Consider the following 7,591-nt stretch of genomic DNA (forward strand, 5'->3'; position numbering starts at 1 on the left):
CTAGTCAGCCACTGGCGCTAGGAGGAAGGACGTTAAATTGTGAATTTTAAGGAAGGTTTGTCCTCTATACATGTCAAAAAATACTCTCCCTATTCCAGTATACCAAGCTCTTCCAGTTCTGTCAGCCTGACTGGTATCAGAAGGCCAACTATACAGAACCTTGAAAGCACTGATGCTTTTGGAGACTCCGTTTGCTTTTGTCTTTAATTAAATACCTTACTTTTTAAAACCAGAATAACTTACAACTCTCCAGAACTAGAAGTATATTGATACCTACTGGGAATCTTGGTATTTTTACTTATTGCTTTAGTAAATAATTAATATCTATTAATACTAAGCTGTTAGACAGTAGAGCTTTAATTTTTATCAGTACAAGTCAGAATATTGCCTGTTGTAGACAACAAACCACATCTGTTCCTTAGCTGGGAATACACAGGGCTGCTCTAGTGTTGCAGGGGAAGGGGGATAATATTGTGAAAAAATGTGCATATACAGCACAACTGTGGGAGGCATTTTGGCTCAAATGGTTAAGTCAGAGATCCAAATTTGTAGATTTTCCTACCTCTAGATGAATATTCAAAGGAGATAGTTATTTCATGAATATTTTCCTGCATCAAGGTTTCAAAATATATATATATATATATATATTTATTGCAGAGTTGAACTTCCTAGAGATAAAATTTAAAAATGTATATGAATACCTGGATGCCCTCTCTTCACTTTGTCTTCTGGCTGTTGGAAATTATGAAATATGAAAAATTATGTGAGCTGGGTTGGAAATAGAAGCCTGTCATATGACTCTCAGGAAGGTTTTTATTTAATATTAAGATATTATTAAAAACTCTGTTCTATGACAATTTGCGCTGGCCAGCAGGATCGTGAAGGAGGAGCATAGTAAGTAACGTATACATTGGAAAATGAATGTAAGCTAAAAAGAAAACGTATGCACGTATTATACTTGCACATTATTTACCACTAGACCATGTTCTTCAGCAGCCCAATCATCCCTTGTTATCATTTAGAGTTACTGTAACTTTAGCTGGTCTGTCATGGAATGTTGTGATTTGCATTTGTTTACCAACTGTCCAATTTAGGAAGGTACCCAGTTCCAAAAGACTGTAGATAAGCCAGCTAATGTAGTAAAAATGTTTGTGTTATAAGTTCCTGAATGTCTACTTCTGGGATGATGACAGAAATTGATAATGGGATATTAAGATACATAATAGATAATTTGCAGTTACCTAAGAATTACCTTGGCTGGTGTTTTGGGTTTTCCCCATAGGTAAAAGTGACAGAATATGGCTAATCTCTGGTGCTGAAGGGGTTTCACCCAGAAATGCCTAGGGCTCATCATTTACTCTTGATGTCTGATTTGACAGTCAGCTTGAGTTGCAGTAAAAAGTTAATTCTTTAATGCACTACAAGGTCAATGACCCCTTCAAGTGTGATTCTTTATTATTGTTACTGAACACATTTGATCCTGACTTTTTGGGGCATGACTAACACCCAAAAGTGGGCTGATATGTATCAGCCTGGTATCAGCTGCTTAGATGGCTGATCTTCTTTATTCTACAGATTATACATAATGTAAAGGTGTCCCCTTGCACTGTGACATCCTTCAGTTCTCCTTAACTGCTTGTTTGAAACTATCATCAATATTAAAACTGATGCCACAATTTCTTTTCTTTCTTCAGGTTTTCCTAATTTTTAAATGCCGTTTCTTGACTTTTTTTTGCATAATTTCATACTTGGCACCAGCCTTTTATAATAGATAAGCTCAACAGTAAGACCAAGCTTTTGAAGAGATGCTGGATAGCATGAATATGTGCTTATTTTTTGCCACAAAAGCTCCCCACATAACACTTTTTTTGGAGACTGAGAGCAACCAATAGCTCCTAACAAATGGGTTTATAAAAACAGTAAGTCATGGTTAATCTACCCAGGAGATTTTGGGACTCTTCCTCAATGAGAACATTCAGAGACAATCATTCAAAGTAAAAGAAAAAAAAAGAGGTTACTTTTGGTTATGTAAGAATCACTGTTCTTTTCTTAGAGTTGTTTCCAATATGTACATCCATAGCCTACCTTTCTGTCTTTCTCCCTCACAGTCCTGGCTCCAGATTCTTGGACTGAGAGGAAGTGATTGGGAGAGATCTACCCATTTATATTTCTATGTAAATTGAAAATGAGAGCAGGAGGCTTGGAGTGCTCCAGGATGGATAAGAGTGTAAAAGTCTCTGCTTAACAATGTCAGTACACTTGTACCCATAGCACAAATATATAAAAATGGACACAAATACAATGCATGGTTTATTTTAATGGTAAGAACAAAGCATAAAGACTTTAAAAGAGAGTCTGTTGTATATATATATCTATCCTCATATTCCCTGGAAGGCTTATCATCTTCAGATGTTCCAATAGGTGTCTGTGCATTTGTCTAGTCTGTTATAAAAGCTACCACAGCAGCTAACCTCTTCTCCTTTAAAAAACAAAAAAGAATTGTAGTCTTTCTGATCTATTATATCATTGGTCTTGCCATTTCATAGGATTTTCTTTTAACTCTTTATTGCTAATGAAATGTGAAGAAGTTATTTTGATTTCTTTTTCCTTTTTTTTTTTTCCTTCTTCTTCCAGCCTCTGTGACTCTGTCCTATTTGCCATTAGACTGGAACCTGTATCTTCAAAAAGAAAATACCTCAGCACCAGATTAGTCATATTCATAAATTATTAGAGGGCAGTTCTATTTCTGTTAGATTCATGACTAGTTATTTCTGAGTTCATCTTTTTAAATTCATAAATAGCAATAGTACTTGTCTATGATTGATCTATAACCTAGCAAAATATATCTGCTAATGTTTTTGTAGGAATCTAGATAGTAATGAGTCTTAGGAAAAGATTTGAAAGGAAAGAGAGGGTAATACCTTATTTATTGTATGAAACATTCATTAGTTTTCCCAATGGCTTGCTATATTATTCATGTCAGTATTTGTGTCACATGACCAACAGAGAGAATACAAAGTTATTGGTTGCTATGAAGATATACTTACTACTGTGTATGCAAATTAAAAGTTTGATTTAATTGATATTTTCTGATTCTAATCTGTTTGAAAGATTTTGATTTCCATTTCAACTAGCTCTTGTGATATAAGGAGACAATGTGCCAATTCTCTGAATTGTCTTAAATTTCTATCCATAAAGAAAGGCGAGTTTTGTCAATTATAAATTTTATCTTAGGCCTTCCAGATCTCTGCACCTATCCATAGTGAGACAAATGTGATATAATGGGTATGTGCTATCTATTAGAGAGAGAAAAATGTCTTCTCTGTGTTTCTTGGGTGAAAAAAATTATCAGAAGAAATACACGTTGTGAAGGATAGTGGAAAACATCCCTCATTTTTCTGATTTGGTGGTATTTCTTTGGTATCAAATCTTTCTGACTTGAATGTTCTCCTCTTTCAGTAGCTTCAGGTCTGCATGAAGATTGAATTCCTGTTAATATTTTCATAGTCTTTGGGTGTCTTAGAGACTAGAGTATTTTCTGTGATATAATTCTGGCATTTGCTGTAATGTTTTGTCCAGACTTTTAACTCACCTTCCAACAGTGTTTGTAGACTTGATACTTCATCATCTTCCCTTAAACATATCTTCTCTATGGGCATGTAAATACCTTTAGTCAGAAACATGTCTTTCATTTTGGACATATAATTCTTATGCTTTTATATTCTTTGGGCACCACACCTATTACTCAGGATTAGACTTTGCAATGTATATACCAGAAACAGGAGAACTGGACTGGGAGATGAATTTCAGAATGGGTAAGTGCATGTGGGAAGCTATATATATAAAAAATTATGGGCTCTAAATGAGCTGTTACTGAGGAAAGAGATTGAGGAGGCACTGCATACCGTTCTCTGAAAATGTCAGTTCCAGTGTTCAGTGGCAGGCAAGAAGGAAAACAGAACGCTGGGCTTTATTGTTTGAAGGGGAGTTGAGAGAAAAAAAACAACAAAACCAATCAGAAAATATTGTTGTGAATTTGCACAAGAGTTATCCTTGTTTTGAATATCACCTGCAGTTCTAATTATTCATCTTTAAAGGATATAGTAGAACTAGAAGAAGTAATGGATGCTTAACAGAGATGATTAGAGTGGCTCTCATGTGAGGAAAGAGTAAAAAGCTGGGACTCCTCAACACAGAATAAAAACTTAGGAAATGGCAAAACTGAAAGACATTTATAACATTATGAAACCATAGATGTGTGTGGATACAGTTGATTGATAGGAAGTTACTTACTATCTTTTCACCTTGTAAGAACTAGTTAAGACAGAATGAAGTAATTGAGTAACAAATATAAACTAAAAAAAGACAGTATATCTTGTGGAAAACCAAGAGGTAAATAGATTCAAAAAGAGGTTAGAAAAATTCAGACAAGATAGGACTTCCAATGGCTGTTAAAAACAAGAGACCAGGAACAACCTGCAGTTCTGAAAATCCCTAAACTATTAATTGTTGGAAGTCAGGAGAGTAAAGCAGAGTAAGGATTATTTTCTGTAGTAATATTCTTCTCTTCTTAAAGATAATATATTGACCACCGTTTGTTATACCACATACTCTCCAAAAGGGTTTTTCTACCTATAGAACTTTATTGGGAAAAAAGTAGTGACACTTTTTTCCTTCCTGTTTTTGACTATTCATAATTTTAAACTTGTTGTAAACTTGAAAACAAACAATCTCAAAAACTAGGGAATATGGGTTTTTTTGGGTCCTCAGAGATCATCCAGGTTTGAACTCCTATGAGTTTAGAAACAGAAAGAAGAAAGTTACATTTTCTGTGAGGCTGGAATACTTGAGAAGCACATGAAAGGTACATAGCCTTAGAACACATTATTGCAGACCCACATGTTGTTCTTGTTCTTTGTCAGACTCTTATATCAAAAGGAAAACCTTATTAAACTATGTACATAGAAAGCTGACTGACTCAAAAGAAAAGTTGTTCCAATAGGAACTTGAGCTGTATCCTATAAAATTACTTTGTGTTTAAACAGAAGTCAACAGAAAGACAGTCCAAAAGTTATATTGATCCAAGGACATTTTTCATACATCAAGAACATTCCTAAGTAGGATATTTGGGTAATTCACATTTTGCTTCCCCAAGAGCCTTACTAGGTAGTTTGACTTACACAGCTTTGGACAACAGAGGCAGTTAAGACTGTATACAGAGGATTTCTTCCCTATTCTTTGCCTTAGCATGACTGTCTTTCCCTAACCTGTCTGTAGGTCATGAGATAGGACATCAGTGCTCTTTCTTCCCATGTGGCCTGAAATATATGTATGCTCCCATTCCCTGACTCGGTGTGTGTCTGGTATGTAACCAGGGATAACCAAGTAACTTATCCACACAATACACATAGCTGGTCATGTCAAGATGAGGACACCAAGAGGGCCTTGGGATAGTGAATGATAGGGAAGAGCCTGCAGCCTTCCTAGAATATTCACCAGCCTCCCCCAAACAGTCATCAGGGTTGGGTCCTGCCCCCTTTTGACATGTGAGGCGGCTTGGGAAGAACAGTGGCATAGAGTGGACCAAAAGCCAAATTGCTTTGGCAGCAGCAGCTTATCATGTAATGAAAAGAAATCCATATGGCCTTTTTTATATTGTAGCTGGACTGTAGCCATGTCCTGATAAAACAGGAATACATGGCACTGGCACATTGTATTAGCATACTTCTACCTTGTTTGCCAAGGTCATTGATAAAAATATTTAAATACCATCAGTACTAAGCCCAATACTTGAATTGCCTTTCTCCATCCCAGTAGTTCTTTTTTCATCAGAGCTCCATGCCATCTCCCTTTCAGGCAGTTCCTCAACCATTTTTTAAGTTCATATATTAATTCCCAGTGCTCACTAATGTTGTGTACTTTCAGGCTGTTTAATGTCACCAATTGTATATGTTTAGATATCTATATGTATTTTTCTGTCTCCAAATGACAATAAAACCTTCTTTATGGTATGCTAAGTCACAAGAATTCTATGATGCTTGAGCGCATATGTCAAGGGATTTAGCTAAACTTAATATTACCTGTTAGCAATTGCTAAGAAAAAAACTAGCTAGTAAAGTAAAAAACAGAAAAGCAAAATGTCACAGCCCTATTATTTAAATGAGAGGAAATTAGCTTAACATGGTTCATTATAGTTAATGAAATTATCTGCTTGCCACAATGTAGTCAAGATTAGAGATTGGGAATTCAAAAGCTCAAGGCTCTGACCATTTGAATAATTTTGTGGGTAAACTTGAGTGAACGGAATTGAATCTCTTCCATCCTCCTGCTGGCACATGATGCTCTGCTATATCTTGGGGCACAAAACAAGGCTGGCCACAGGAGAGGGAGGCAGATTCCATTTCCACATCATCCAGTGAGACAAACCCATGGCATATGTGCATACAAAAAATATGGTACGAATGGCTGAAGTGACTCTAGCAGGCTTGAAGGGATTTGGATAGTGCACAACTGCAGAAAAAAAAATCCTTGCAAAATCAGTGCAATAGGTCTGAATTCATGCTATTTCTTAGTTGCTGTCTTAGCAGCTATGTTATAGCTCTACAAATGGTCAGCACTCTACATCTGTGCCATAGATAAGGATTCACAGCCTCTGTGTAGTTGATTTTGTAGTGAGGATTTGATACTGTTTATATCATTACTTTCACCGTTATCCATTCATTTTGCTTTAGCATTCTGTGAGACATAACAGGAGATTTTGTGTTGGACAACCCTTTTAAAAAAGATTTGTTGCAAATCAGTGGAAGGTGAATGCAAAAGCTGCAACTATATTCTGAATGAGAATGTAGTTCTCACCAGTGCTTTATACAGCAAAATTCTCTTGGAAAAATGTAAAGCTTGGAATAAGGAACTAACAAAGGGTCGGTTTGATCATGTACTCCCAAAATGCTTGGAAGTGAGGTTCAGATTAATTTCAAGTAATTGTATGGCATAAGTATTGTTTTACTTGATTAAAATATAACTGCTGTAACAAATAAACATATCACAGAGCTTTACATCTATTATTTTTTTGTGTCTTTTATAGAGAAATAATCCTTTGTTGTTGGTTTTCTATGCCTTTTTGCCAGCAGCTTAGACCTTCCAACCTAAGCAATATTATGTTTTAACCCATTGTAATGCAGCACATGGGAACATAATTCCTACCACCATGAGGGAAAATTCTGTATGGATGGAAAAAATGTTTGTTTGTTTTTCTTTATTTGCAGGAAACAGGGTAGAAATCTGCATGTTTATAAATAAAACTGACTTCTGTGTACTGCTGAGGAGAAACAGAACAGCTGCCATACAGATTTTGAAAATATCACCATTTGATAAATGTGCATTATAAGCACCATGACTTCAACAAAATTAACTTTAGTTTTCCCATCAGCAAGAGAAGAACAAGTTCAAGATTAGTTATGCATTAAACTATCAATTCATGGAGACTAATTGAAGAAGGGAAGACCTTGAAATGGAAGTCATACAAAAAAGGGAACTGATTAGTCTTTGTATTAATGTTTCTGTTCAGCATCATTCACATTTTTGTCATTCA

This window comes from Egretta garzetta, unplaced genomic scaffold (genome assembly GCF_000687185.1).
Source record: "Egretta garzetta isolate BGI_Z169 unplaced genomic scaffold, ASM68718v1 scaffold271, whole genome shotgun sequence".
NCBI classification, from domain to species: Eukaryota; Metazoa; Chordata; class Aves; order Pelecaniformes; family Ardeidae; genus Egretta; species Egretta garzetta.